The 15,520-nt window shown below is 38.4% G+C and overlaps 1 pseudogene across 1 annotated transcript; it reads left to right on the forward strand.

Annotated features, from left to right (window-relative positions):
* The first annotated feature begins 8,533 nt into the window (after nucleotides 1-8,533).
* LOC112322253 (translationally-controlled tumor protein pseudogene) lies at nucleotides 8,534-9,364 on the forward strand (annotated as a pseudogene). The gene has a single exon (XR_011650885.1). The product of XR_011650885.1 is annotated as a translationally-controlled tumor protein pseudogene (transcript).
* Nucleotides 9,365-15,520: the final 6,156 nt, after the last annotated feature.

Below are 15,520 nucleotides of genomic sequence, written 5' to 3' on the forward strand. Positions count from 1 at the left end.
AAGTTGGTCAGAAAAACAAAACAGAACCTGAGATGTCTTTATTCTTCCTGCAATAGTAAGTGAAGCACAGTAAATATTTCATGCTCAGCTCTTGCACAGTCTCAAGCTTATCATTCACGTAATACTCTTATTGCTGCCACAGATAGAAAAGACAGGTTCCGAATGTGTATGGCTCCCTAGAAACAGCATTTTAAGCAGCACTTACCTAGTCATCACATGTATCTCATTCGAATTCTAGCTCTGCCACCCACCATCAGGAGGACCTTGGCCAAGATGTTGAACTCATCTCCCATCATTGGGAAAGCGGGGATAATACAGAATCTATAGAAGAGTCTTGAGGAGTCAAAACAATACTGTAACAAGCACTGCATTTTCTATAATAGGCGACCAATACATGTTACCTGCTTTGTTAGTTAGAAAGGTTACCCCAGAAAAGGACATTGGAGAAAACAAAATAAGGCTCATCATTTATTCCAATACCAGTTAATGAAGCTGTTTCACTGCATGAGTGACTTGCATATTCTGTACCATTTAGGAAATTTTCCAATTCCCCTTCCCATTGGCATTCGCTCCACACTACCAGGTAGGAGCCTGGGGATTTATGTCTGAAGCTCCCCAAGGATCCGCTTGATTGGCCAAGTATAAAAAATCAATGCTATATCTTTTATTTCTTTCCCAGAAAGACTGAAACATCTCAACGCCAAACATTAAAGGTAATCAGAATACAGTTGGCTTGAATACTGGGATAGAAATTATGTTAAATAATTTAATAGAATATTTTGTCAGGACTGTAAGAACTGGTTGTTAGAGACTGGCTGTATCCAGCACAGGGAAGGCAAAGATCTGCTGGGGACACACAGTGAGATGTTGTTGTGTATGGAACCGGAAACCTAACACTCCCAACTTCCCAGCCCAGGTTAAGTTTCCTCCTCTAGAGCTGTACCAAATTGAGTATATGCAAAACTGAAAAGTGTTTTGATTCAAAAGTAAAAATGCATAATATCTTTCTTAGTTTACAATCTATGTATCTAAAGTTACCATTAATTTAGTTGCTTAGAACCCCATAGATATCTTCTAGGAAATATAGTAAATGATGTAAAATGTAGTAAATGGTGAATATGCTTTGCGATTTATGCAGCGTAGTAATTGTAGCAGAACAGTTCAAACAGACCTATTTTAAGTTCTGGAAATGCAAGGGCATGTGCAAAAGGAAGAAACCAGAAAGAGTTAAGAAAAGAAGAAACAAAGGGGAAGTATATTTTCTCTTCCTTTCTAAAGACAAGGACCACCATAAGGAAGATGTCTGTGCACGGTTCATTGTCTTTTCTGTGCCCTTCTCCCCTGGCCTGTAGCGCCCTCATAGTATCATGGCCCCACCCCAGCCGGAGCTCTCCTCCACCTAGCAAACGGGTGGAGCCTTACTCCTCCAGCACAGTGCAAACATCTCATCTTGGGAGGAAAGCCTTTATCTCATTCTTAACCCCTTTTATCATCTCAACAGAACTGACCTTGTTTCTAAGCAACATTTAAAAAGTGGAGAAGAATAGTATTAATTATAAAATCAGGCTATTGCCAGAATGCCAGACCTCTAACTTTATCCCACTTTTTACTACAAACTTGAGGGTTACTACTGCTTGTATTGTGTGAAATTGCCTGTCAGGTCTTAAAAGAGTCAAATTCCTTTTATTCACAGACAGTTCCAATTCTCTTAAGTGGGCAGCATTTAAAATAATGTAAGTTACAAAAAAAAATCCAATAATCCTAGCTTTCAGTAATACTGTAGGTAAAGAGAGTTGGAACCAATCATTACATTTTTTTGTGTCAGTGTATTCATTATACTAAGGAAAAAAAGTAGGGTTGAAATGGGCATCCACAGTTATTATTGTTGTTTTGTTCTGTTTTTATTTGTTGTAGTTGTTTTGAGTTACCTTTTTATTTTTACATAATTTCTGATTTATATAAAAGTTTCAAGAGTAGTACAGATGTGGATGCAAAACATAGGGAATCTAGTCAACAATATTGTAATAACTGTGTAGGGTGCCTGGTGGGTACTGAAAATATTTGGGGGGACCACTTTGTAAAGCATGTGATTATCTAACCACCATGCTATGCACCTGAAACTAATACCAAATAATGTTGAATGTAAACTGTAATTGAAAAATAAAATTTAAATTAAAAAAAGAGTGGTACAGAAAATTTCCATGTGTTTTCCCCTCGATCCCCCAAATGTTAAATTTTATTATTTTTACCTTATCTCTCATTTTTTCATCCTGTATCATTTGAGGTAAGTCGCAGAAATGACACCCCTTTGCAACTACATTCTTCCATGTTCCACAGTGATTTGGATCCACTAATTGCTGACTGGGTGCGTATCCAAACCCTCCAACGCTCACAGGACAGAGAATTCTAATGCCTCTGTCCCTAGGCTTTCGGATCAGCATTAGACTCCAGCAGCTATTGACTGGAACATCTCCTTGGGAATTTGGAGCAGCTTCTGGAGTTCCCTGACACAAAGAGGGCAGCAACTATTGTCCTCCATCTGGTCCTTGGCTTTCTAATGCTTTTTGACATCAAAGCTGCTCCAGTATTTAAATAAATAAATAAGACTACAGTTCCCTTCCACCTTAGCTGCTGACCTAATTTAGCTGAATGCATCCTATTAAATATTTATTAAACATCAGTTCGTGGACGCTCTGTATCAAATGGGTGCACAAGGGCAATGCTCACTGGGCAGGTTTCCAACAATCAGAAAGCCCAGTTCTGAATTAGGAGGGTGGCTAATCTCTGAAAAGAATAAGCCTAACATGAATTTGGCTATTTGGAAAAATGGTTCTATATGATAGTAGGAAATATAAAAATATGGGTTAAAAAGCAGAACCAGACATTTCCTAAGTACAGCCCAAGAGAAGCTAGATCTCATCTTCCTATGTGGAAATGAGAATAAGGTCCTTCATTTATTGTTCATCATTCATATTCGTGGTGGTTCATCTTCTTGGGCTCTAAGAGTAGATCCAACTGTTGTGGAGGCTGAGGCTTTTGCTACTGGGAGGTTTCTTATTATGAAAAGAAAACAAAATTATAAACATAGAGTAGAAAAGTAAATACCTATATGAGAATTTTAACCTCAAAAGACAAATTTTGTAAAGCTAAAAAATGTCATAAATATTACAAAATCAAAAACGACATAATAGTTTTGTTAACTACCTAGCATGCCTCTATACTTTTTCTCTGTAGTTTTTAGTTGCATGCACTATTTATATGATGATTTTGTAATATCATTTTATAGAGAGAATATAAAAAGAATTCTATTTTACCTCTACCATGACTGGATAAAATTTGTATGAAAAAATAAACTGACTTATTTATTTGGACCAATTTAAGCAATGGTTTAAACCGCTCTTTATAATTATGTCCATCCTCTGGTGCAGGTCTAATTTGCCTGTGATGAGCAACAGGTGGGTGTGACGTAGGGGACCAGGCTTCTGTTGGGAGAACTTGTTGGTCTTCCCAAACTTGGAGCCTTGTGCTAGAGTGAGGCTGGAAGAACAAGAGGACAATGGGACATGGGGGACAAGGAAGGACAATGAAAAGGAACAAGAACATTAAAAAGGAAGCAGAAAACAGGCAAGAAGATGCTGAAATAATTTTTTCAGAACATTGACTCATAGGCCTTTGGTAACTCTCTTTTCCCATCACAAAGGAAATTTGAATGCCAATGGGCAGGAACACTTCCATTGCTGAGAAAAACAGTCTAAAACTACGTAACGAGCAGACAAGAATGGTTGGCAAACCTGATGAGCACCGTGGTGTCCGCCTTCCGTTAACCACAGAAAGACGTAAGCACAGATGGAGGAGGCTATCTTATCTTTGCTCCTGCACTAAAAGAATAAAGACCAGAAATATAAATGCCATCCAAATCTTGACTCTTCTAAAACTAAAAACTTTGGTATGCTCACTTCGGCAGCACATATACTAAAAACTAAAAATTTTGGTTTCGTATTTAAAGCCATCCCCATTTAGAAGAAAAACACGTTCATCCGGGTTTTGTGGTTGGGAGAAGGACTGCCAGAGAGGGGGTAAAAACCACAGTGGCGCATTCCTGAGCAATCCACTACCGGCCTGGGGACATCACCACACAGGCAGCTGCTGCTCCACAGTCGTCAAAAGAGCAACAGGACCACGAATCCTTCACACCCTGAACCATTTCTTTCCTCCAGTTCAACCTCTCCTGCTTTTATCAAATGGCTCCAGCAATCCTGCCTCCTCCACAAAGCCCCTCCTAACTGAAACAGTGGCAATCCCTTTGAACTTTATATAAACACAGAATTCCCATGGTTCCCTTATAACTCCGTTAAATGCACTTGCTCTCTGGTTGGAACATAATGCAAATCCTTTTAGGCTGTGCTTGTTCAATGCTCATTGCTTGGGCTATACAGCTTTCGTATCCTGTAGGGCTTTCTAACAGATTATAAATTCCACACCTAACTCACAAAGCATTTTGCGTAGAAAAGCCTTTATGAAGTTAAACAAAGAGTTATCATTAATTCTTTATAACAAATTAAAGCTATTTTAGAGAAAATAGTGTAGAATCACGGTGAACAAAGCAAACCACCTTTCTGTTATGTATGCCCACCTCCCCACCCCCTCATTTCCTCACCATCCTCACACTCCTGCCTCTTCAAGTCTTCTTTTAAAAAATATCACTCATACAGACAGATACATATGAAATGTAAATCTAGATAAAATTAAAGTCCTCATTTTCAAGAATTATGCACTGAACACCTGAGCACTCGCTTGAATAAAGGTACCGAAGATGGTCCTCGTGTGTCCTCTCCCAAGCACGTTTCTGCGCTCCCACATTCTGAGGTAAGCATTATCCCAACTTTTGTGTCGGTAATGGAATTTTGTGTTAATTCAGGTGTTTGCCCTTTATTTTTACCACCTACGGTTTATCTCTAACACTACATCATTTAGTTTTTTACAACGCAGTAGCTATCACAAGCCTATCTGTGTAAGAAGTCCAATATTGCTGCGGATAGAGGCCATCTCCCAGAACGAAATTAGCTGAGAGGTGTTCCATCAGAGCAGAACCCCAGTCTCCCTGGGGTTCACAGAAGTCATTAATAGGAAGGAGAGGCAAACAGAGCGGGAGGGTGGGACTGCCCAAACTAAGCATCGGGGATGTGTGTCTGCAGCTGAAGGTCTGGCAGCGATAGGGTCGGGAGAGAGGTCAGCTCTGCCTCCTTTGCTTCTAAACTCACCATGGCCCACCTCCTGCTCTTAAGAGCAGGTGAAAGGCCACCATCTTTTACCGCATCCAAAGAATGACTCCAGATTATTGGTGGGAAACTAAAGGGTAGTCAATCTGACTAACTCTAAGGTGTCCTTCAAAATACAGCTCACATTTACATCTTCCAGTAAAAACTCCCTGACACACACTCCCATGCCTGCTGATGTGTTCGGGCTCACCCCTTTCAGTCCCTTGGCATCCTGTGCTACCCTCTAACCCATTTTGTTACTCCAGCTGTAACCAGCTATTCAGTTTTCCCACTTCCTCATTGAACTGGAAGCTCCTTGAGAGAATAGATCATACCTTTTCATTTAGTCATTTAATGTTTATTGAACTTATAAATATGTACAAACCTTCTTAAAATGTAAAGCCAAGATTTAAACATCATAATGAATAAAATGTGGTCTTGCTACCCTAAACTTTTTAGGAATGAGGGATTTTAAGAATCCCTTCTCTTAAAGTGCTTCTGTGAAGTCTCCTTGCATTCTCCTGGCTTAGGGCATGTAAGTCTCATTCATGCACATATTATAGTCACTGAGTCATTTGCTCAGGGAAGGAGACAGTCGTTCTATAGTGATGCACATGAAATAAAGGTGTTAGAAAAAAATGTTTTCCACCTTCATTTGCTCCTAAAACCCAACTCATGTGTGTTAAACTAAATAAATAAAAACATGATTTCAAAATATCCTGCTTTTTATAACACAACTAGAAATTGTTTCTACTTTTATATTTCGATGAAGAACAGCAGGTAAACAAAGTATTATGGATGCTACTACCTTTTAAGTAATCCTAACTATAGATTTCTATAAAATTAGTAGTTTTACTCTTTTAATTAAGCTATAAAACAAAAAATAGTAAAAAAATCAAGATTATCAGACATTACTTGCCATCAAAATTAACCATGTTACATGCTATATACTCTCCCAGATTTAATGTTTTCAAAAAAAAATACCAAGATCAATCTGAATATGGTGTTTTTAACCAGATATTTTTTTACTCAGTATATCCTGGATATCTCCCTATCTCAATAAATATAATTCTAAAGCAATTATGTTCAACGTCTGTATATGAACCCATATATGTGTAGTAAAGTAATAATTAAAAAACAAAGGAAAATAAACACAAAGTTATAAAAACTGAGTGTTTTTATGGGGAGAATTGGATTTGTGAAGGGTCTAGCCATGATTTTAAAGGTATATTTTAAATTGTTTTATACCATATATATTATATATATAAAAGCTTACAAAGAAATATTATGCTATTTCATAGTATAGATATATCAAATATATTAAAGCAATCTCTTTCCGTAAGTATTTATCAATCTTTCACAAAACAAAACTTACATATTCTTAAATGGAAATGGTACGAATACCTTTCTTTTTATTTTAGGATATATTTGTAGAAATTGAATTGCTGAGTCAAATGGTTGGCACAGTTTTAAGGCCATTAATACATATTGCTGACCTGCCATCCAGAAAGACTACGCCAGTTTCTATTTCTTCCAGCAGTGTGGGAGTGTCCTTTTCTCTCAGTCCTCACCAATGCTGAACATAATTATATATTTTTTAAATGGCTGCCAACTTGATTAGTAAAAATGTATCTTCTACATTTCCTCTAATTCGTATTTATTTAATTACTAGTATAAGAGAGCCTTGTAAGTTTTAAGCCATTTCTACTTTTTCTTGTATTAATTACTTGAGAATATTTTTTGCTTATGCTTCTGTTGGTGTTGTTATTCTTACTGATTTCTAAGTTACTTATATAGTTAAAGATGTCAACCTCTTTGTTTTATATTCTGGTAGGTAGAATAATGTCCTCTCAAAAATGTTCATAGCTTAGTCCCAAGAACCTCTGAATATTTTACATGAAATAAAAATTAAGCTTGCAGATGGAACTAAGGTTGCTTATTAACTGACCTTAGAACAGGGAGATGATCCTGGATTACCCAGTTGACTCAATGTAATTATAAGGATTCTTGGAAGTGGGAAGGACATACAATGGAGGAATCAGGGTCAGAGGGAGATGTGAAGATGCTGCACTGCTGTCCTTAGTGATGGAGGAATGGAGCCACAGACCAAAGAATGTGGGTGGCCTCCAGAGGCTAGAAAGGGCAAGGAAATAGATTCTCCCTCAGAACTTCCGGAAGGAACACAGCATTGCCGACTGCTTCGGTTTTGCCCAGATAGACCCATTTAGGACTTCTGACTTCCAGAACTGTAAGGTAATAAACTTGTGTTGTTTAAAGCCACCAAGTTAGTGGTAACTTGTTATAGCACCAATGGAAAACAGATATGCATGTTGCAAATGGTTTCCCAAATATTTACATACAGAATCTTTACAAAGTTATCAAAATACCCCTTACGATTTGTGCTTTTTAAAATGTGTTCACTACATTTCTTCTATTCTCAACTACAGTGAAACAGATGAAATTTGGTCAAAAACACAAGTGGTCTAGCTTAGTTCTAGATATTTTTTTGTTTTAAGTGTTTTTAAAAAATAAAAAATTGTTTCCTCTTTTTTCTCTTCCTCTCTTCTCTCCTTTTTTCCTTCCCTTCCCTTGGAGGTGGTTGGGGGGCGAGGAAGTTGGAAAGACAAGGAAGAAAGGGCACTGCTAAGGAAGGAGGAGCGGATGGTGAGACCAGGGGTCAAGACGTCTGATGGAGTAGCCCAGAAACTACTTACATATAAGGACTGAGTAAATGAGGAAATGGATTGAAGATAATGGGAACCATGTTTCTTATTACTAGAGAAGGGTTTACAAAGATGGAAATAGAGAAGGTTATGGTATGGGGTTGCAATTGAGAGAGAGGGAGAGAGAGAGATCCAGCAATAGATAAAAATGTGTGTGTACAGATATATAATTAGAGAGCATATGATATAGATATATATATAAACACATGTCTGTCTGCCAAGAGGGTGTGGAAGCAATGACACCCTTTGCAGCAACAAGCACGTGGAGCACCCAAATCTTGATTTCTAAATGCCTCCAAAAAAGAAGCCAAGTTTCATGAAGAAATACTTGATTCCAAGGCTGGGACAGGAAACGTATAAAATGAGTCAGAGAGTACAAAAATGCTCAAAGAATTATGGGAACATATTAAGAAAAACTCACAGGAATCAGTTTTAAAAGGCTTAAATGTCCAATTCTGAGATGATTGAAGCATCAGAAATAAACAACAATACAACTAGATTATACCCACTGGATGAAGTAGAAATCCATCAGGCCGCTTTTCCGCCCGCTCCCCCCTCCCCTGGAGCTCTGCTGAGGCCGCACAGCGCTCGCTAGAGCTCAGGGCTCCTGCTCAGCAAGTGCTGCTGTCGTCTTCTTCCAGCCACCATCATGATCATCTACCAGGACCTCATCAGTCATGATGAGATGTTCTCTGATATCTACAAGATCCCTGAGGTCGCAGACGGGCTGTGTTTGGAGGTAGAGGGGAAGATGGTCAGTAGGACAGAGGGTAACATTGATGACTCGCTTATTGGTGGAAATGCCTCCGCTGAAGGCCCGGAGGGTGAAGGAACAGAAAGCACTGTAATCACTGGTGTTGATATTGTCATGAACCATCATTTGCAGGAAACCAGCTTCACAAAAGAGGCTTACAAGAAGTACATCAAAGATCACATGAAATCAATCAAAGGGAAACTTGAAGAACAGAGGCTAGAAAGAGTAAAGCCTTTTATGACAGGGGCTGCTGAACAAATCAAGCACATCCTTGCTAATTTCAAAAACTACCAGTTCTTTATTGGTGAAAACATGAATCCAGATGGCATGGTTGCTCTGCTGGACTACCGTGAGGACGGTGTGACCCCATATATGATTTTCTTTAAGGATGGTTTAGAAATGGAAAAATGTTAACAAATTGGGCAATTTGGATCTATCACCTGTCATCATAACTGGCTGCTGCTTTTCATCCATATACCAGGACCTAGGACAAATGGGACTGATGTTACCTTGAGTTCTCCATTTATTTTTACCTTGATTCATATGGAGCAGAGGCATTGTTTTTAAGAAAAACATGTCATGTAGGTTATCTAAAAATAAAATGCATTTAAACTTAAAAAAAAAAGAAATCCATCAGGCCTGAATAAATAAATAGGTGAATATAGAATAAATGGATGAGTAAATAAATAAACAAGAAGGAAAAGCTTTATCTTGCAGTATAATGCCAAAAAATTAATATAGAAAGAATGATGGCCCATGTCAAAGTGGGACTTGAATCAGGTAGGAGACATCAGTTGATGTTAAAGCTAGTGGGTAGCAGTTTGATGAAGAATTATATGTTTGCACAGTCTTGGAGTACCTCCTCACAAAATACCACCTACAAAGGGGAAACCGGTGGCCTTGTGGCTCAGGAATCTGCCAGGCACCAACTTGAACAGGTTATCAAGATTAATATATCTAACGGTAGGAAGGAATAACATGGAAGGACTCTTGATAGATACTATGAGAACAACATCATTTCTGTGCTTTTTTCTGATAAGAATGAGTGGCATGAGTCTGGACATAAGGAAGTATCACATGGCCCTAGGTTGACTGACATTCTTTACACTATAAAACTATAAGCTACTTGAAAGTCAGGGTGAGACTGAAGCTGCTCCAACTTAAAGCAAACTAAAGAAATATGAGAAATAAATGTGATGCACAATCCTGGATTAGGTTTTGGACCAGAAAAGAAAAATCTATTGGAACAGTTAGGGATACTTGAATGAGGTCTTTGGTATAAATTGGACAGTAGTTTGTATCAATATTGATTATCTGGTTTGGGATGGTTATATTGGTATTATGTGGGAGAGTATCTTTCTGTGAAATGTACGGTGGAAACGAATACTCTCATAGTTAACATTTAAGAAAGTATTCTGTTGTGATAGATGTTGTACTCAAGGGATATGTTTGGGGACATGCTGTCATCTTCTGTCACTCAAAAAGTTTGGGAACATGTTAAACATCCTCCCTTTCCTTATCAATTGTGAATTAATCAGCCATCCAGTTCCCTGAGTCTACTTTGTATACACTCAAAATTTCCACCTACATAAATTCTTTAGGTAATGACACTTGCAGTCGAGATGGAGGTGTAGTTGGACACGCTTCACTCCTTGAACAACCACAAGAAGGATAACAACTAACCTCAAAACACACAAAAAGAAAACCACCCAGAACTGCCAGGAAATCGAACTGTATGGAAGTCCGACAACCAAGAATTTAGATGTGGGGCGCTTCATCCACAGGTCCTCCCAGCTGTGTGAATTAGTATTTTTTCCATTATTTTTATACTAAAGGATTTTTAAATAAATCTCCACTTCCTCTAAAATATCTTTTGAAGAAATAATGTATAGACCCAGATAATGTTTCCTATCAAGGTTTTAAAAAATTGGATCTGTTGGATCTATCTTCTTCAGTCTACGGAAAATCCCTCTTTTCTGGTTGGTTTTTTTGTTTTGTTTTGTTTGCTATTTTAATCTCCATTCCTATGCCCATAGTCCTTCCCAACTGGAACTCATTCTATGTTTAATATAAGTATTTTTGACAAAAACAGAATTGTTTCATGTAGATGTACTGAGTTCCCTAAATTGTAATGTGACATAGATTTCCCTGTTTCTTACTTTGCCCTTTTGAAGCTGACATTTTAGTGGAGGCAAAGACAATTTCACACTTAAAATAAACTGTCAGGTAAATGTAGTACAGGAAATCGAGGGTGATGTACTACTGAGTTACTTTGCAAAGGGTGGTCTCCTCTGGGAATGTTATTGGAGCTAAGACCTGAAACACGTCAGGTTGTGAAGAGCATCCAGACAAGGAAAACATAGGCTCTGAAGCAACAGCAATCTGGACATGAGACGAATAGAAACAAACGCAGTGAGCCAGAGAAAAAAAGACAAACACTGGGTCACTGAGGGTCTTCTGGGCTGTAGCCAGGGGCATGGATTTTATTCTAAAAGCAACCGGAAGCCTCTGGAAGATGACAAAAGCAAGGGAGCAATATGGTTTTTTATTTATAAATCTAACATTAGTTGCTGTAAAAAATCATCCAGGGAAGGGACTAAAAAAATCAGGATAATTAGTTAAGAGATCATTTTAGTCCATGTGAGAGAGGATGGTTTGGAGAGCAGTGGGACTAGAGATAGACACTTGTGATGTCATAGAAGCACAGAGAGGAGAAAGCTTCAATAAAGGTAAATAAGGTTGCAGTCAATTATTTCAAATAATAATTTGAAATAATTATTATTTCAAATTATTATATCAGAGCTTAGATACTAGAGGACGGAAAAAGGGATACTAGGTTTGGCAACTTGGAAGTTGTTAATGACAGAGATAGACTGGAAGTCACTCAAGAATGAATGGAGGTTTTCCATTAAGAATACCAGGTTCTACCCTCATTGTCTCTTGTCCCTTCCAAAATCCCATGTAAATGACAGTAAAAGTATAGAGGAAAATTCATAAATCCATACGGTGTAAGAGTAGAAGAAATTTGATGGCAAAATTTTGGAATTTGGAAAGTAAATCGATTGGTAATGAGCGTCAGCAGAATGGAGGAAGGTTAACGCAAATCTAACAGGGAAGGAAGCAGAGCAGAAATCCATTCTGCACTGCACAGCCCCTGGAGGAATCAAGAACTGGGGGTACTAGGTGCCTCTGGATTGAGGGAGAAAATGGAGTTGGAAGAAGAGGACTGGCTAAAAATCTGTTTACCCCACAGACCCCTCGATCCTCTCTCACACCGAGGTGCCTAGAGAGTCACTCACTGGGGAGGGTAAAACGGAGAGGGTTTCTAGACCAGGGAACACCAACAACAGTTGAAGATGGGAGTTGTATACTGAAAGCACATCCCCAGCCCTTTTCTCCCAATAGCAACGAGGTTTACCCCCTCAAAGAAGGTGACTAGAAGATTCTTCTCCAGGGACCTAAGTGGTCATTTTATGTCCCAGTACAAGGGCCCCAATCACGTCATTCTACATGAAAGACCACAGTCAACAAGCCCCGCCCCCACCACACACTGAGAAGTATTCAGTGCTCCTCTGTCGAAGACCATTAAGAATCACCAGACATTAGAGGAAAGTATCCATTATGAAATTCAGAGTAAAACAAATAGGAGTCTATACAAGTAGATGAAAGCTTAATTTAAAACTACCATTAATATCCTTAAAAAGATTAATATTGCACTCATAAATGAACAGAATGGTATACAAGAAGCATTCAGTGAATGTGCCTCTGGAAATTATAAATGACAGAAATTTTTTAAAAAACTCAATAGAAGTCTTAGAAAAATACATCTTATAATGCCTCTTAGAAGAACATCTCCTGGAGACACTGGCTGGTGTGGCTCAGTGGATTGAGGTCGGGCCTGCGAACCAAAGGGTCAAGGTTCGATTCCCAGTCTGGTCACATGCCTGGGTTGCAGGCCAGGTCACCAGCGGGGTACATGCGAGAGGCAACCACACACTGATGTTTCTCTCCCTCTCTTTCTCCTTCCCTTCCCCTCTCTCTATAAATAAATAAATAAAATCTTTTTTTTTTTAAAGAATATCTCCTAGAAAATAGGATAAGCAAAGAGGTAGAATGTAGGTGAGAAAAATGCCCTTCCAAATATACTCGAGTAGCAATATATTAGGGGTCTGCCATAATATCAATTCTAGGAAGAAACTGAGAATGAAATAAAATTAAATATTTGGAAAAATTTTCAGAATTGAAAGACGTGTTTTTACTACACAGCAAAATATTCAGTAATAATACTGTGAAGCTTCAGAACACTGGGACAAACAGGAGATTTGTTTTCAGAGAGAAAAAAAGTATGACTACTAACAAAAGATCAAGAATTTTGCACTCAACTCTTCAGCACTGGAATTTAAAAGAAAACAGAATGACTTCTCCAAAATACTAATAAAAATGATTTCCAACTAAGAAATCTATATTCGGCTAACCTATTAGCTGTGAGAGTAGAAGAAAGGTATTTTTAGATATAAGTCTCAAAAGATGTATAAATCCTGAACCCTTTCCCCAAAAGTTACTACATGCTATACTCCAAAAATAGAAAGTAAACCAAGAAAAGGCAAGACCTAGAATCCACAAGACCGGAGACTCAGAATGTGTGTGTGTGGTGGTGGGGCGGGGGGGAGTAAAAAGAGGTCTCCAGAACCCTGATGAAGATGTCATCCAGGACAGCTGTTTAGGAGCAGGGGTAGAGAATACAAATATTCTTCAAGTATTTTGGCTTATTTGGGGTCTGAAGATTTTCAGGTAAGCATGATAGAGAAAAAGACAGGCAAATTGAGAGTGGTAGAAAATTATCATAATGATGGAATACTGAAAGCATTCTGGATCAGGAGACAAGTGTGGAGTAAAGGAGACAGTGAGTAAGGAATGAGATCAATTGTTTGGAGGCCTCAAAGAGGTGGGGAAAGTTTATTTATTTATTTATTATTTTCTTAAGAGGAATTACCAGTATAAATGAGCTAGAAGGGCAGGAGATGGTAGAGAGTTTATGAGTGATTAAGCTGTCTGACAGGAAATGGTTACTGGTGAGGACAAGCACGTATATGGCTGGGGGAAGAAAATGTAGTGGTCAAGTAATGACATCCCAGGATGCTGGAGTCATCTGCATGGGTGTTTAAGTCATACATGAAGATGACCGAGGTAGGAATATAAAGAAAGAAAGACAAATAAGAACAAAAACATTCAATGAATGAAGGGAACTAATTGAAAAGAAATTATCTATAGCTTTATAGCAGATAGCAAGAAGGGATGGAGGATAATGAATCTATATAGCGTGGGCTTCATGGGACATTTTTGATGAACATATTCCAAATCCTCACCTTACAGTGCAAGTGGAATGCTAGGAAACAAAAACAATAACCCTCAGTGGAATGAAAAGGGGTGAAAAACTAGATGTCTAGTTTCAGTTAAAACAAGATGATGAATAGGACTTTCAGAGACCCAGCTTACTGATACAAGGAAATTTTCTGATCGAAGAACAGGAGTAGAAGCTGGCAGAGTAGGTGAGTGGGGGTGGGGCAGAGGCATGTACCAAATCAGGGATATACAAAGGATGTAGGAGTTACCAGGGAACCATAATATTATTCAATAACAGATAATAGAAAATACTGACTTGTGGTTCCGGAAGTAATCAGAGATGTGAAGCATGATGGAAATTGTCATGTAGTCTCAAAGAGCCCACTGGTTCAATGGGCAGTCTTTCTACTCAGTGTTGTTCTAGGATCAGCAATCTTGGCATCATCTGAGAACTTATTAGAAATGCAGAATCATAGATTCTACCCCAGACGTAATCGATCAGAACCTGCATTTTGATAAGATTCCCCAGGTGTGCACAACGAAATCTGGGAAGCACTACTATAGCTATGGGCTTCCTCTGTTTTCTCCTCTATCTCCTGGCAATGGACTCACCAGAGGCTGAAGGTGCTGAGTCCGTCATGGACTGTTTCTCTTCAAAATAGTGTCATTATGATACTTCAGTGGTGGGCACACAGTCTAGCCTGTAAAATTCTTGAAGATAGAAGCCATTTGGTCTATCACTAGCTTCTGATGCCTACTACAGTCAAGAAACAAGAGGGTATCTCCTAAATATTGTTGAAAACTAGAGTTGAAGATCAGAGAGCAACACGGACTATATGTGAGGAGGATAAACCTCCTCTTTAATGCAATTGGGTTCACAGTGAAATGATGATTTAAAAAGGGTATTTAAAGTAAAACATCATAAAAATGAACATACAGATAGAACAGCTTTAACTTAAAATACACACACACACTCTCCTACATTTGTATGTATATTAATCCCTTCACAATTATTCCATTGTAGGGCCAAGGCCTTTTATTTGAGTATGAATTGGTTTATGGGAATTGTGCAACATCTTTCCTGCACAAACCACACTAAAAATGCATCATCTAAAAAATACTTTGCTTTGCTTTCTTTAAAGCCTATTGTGAAGCAATTTGAGCACAGAACCTTCCTAGATTTTTTTCTGTTTTGCTTTCCCTCTCGTTTATGATCTTCATCCCCATTTAACTTGGCCACATTTAAAAAAATAATTTAATATTTTTCTAGTTTTCCCAAAGTATTCAGCTTTGTTTTCTCAGAAGTAGCAGTTCCCCTACCTTTTGCTCTGATACTTTTATGACTTACATAGTATCTAGTTAAATCGTGCAGTCACATGCCAGTTTTCAATGAGCCTGCCCATCAGGTTGACCCAGCAGGTGTGGCAGTACAGGTTCCCAAT

The sequence above is a fragment of the Desmodus rotundus genome, chromosome 2 (genome assembly GCF_022682495.2).
Source record: "Desmodus rotundus isolate HL8 chromosome 2, HLdesRot8A.1, whole genome shotgun sequence".
Lineage (NCBI taxonomy): Eukaryota > Metazoa > Chordata > Mammalia > Chiroptera > Phyllostomidae > Desmodus > Desmodus rotundus.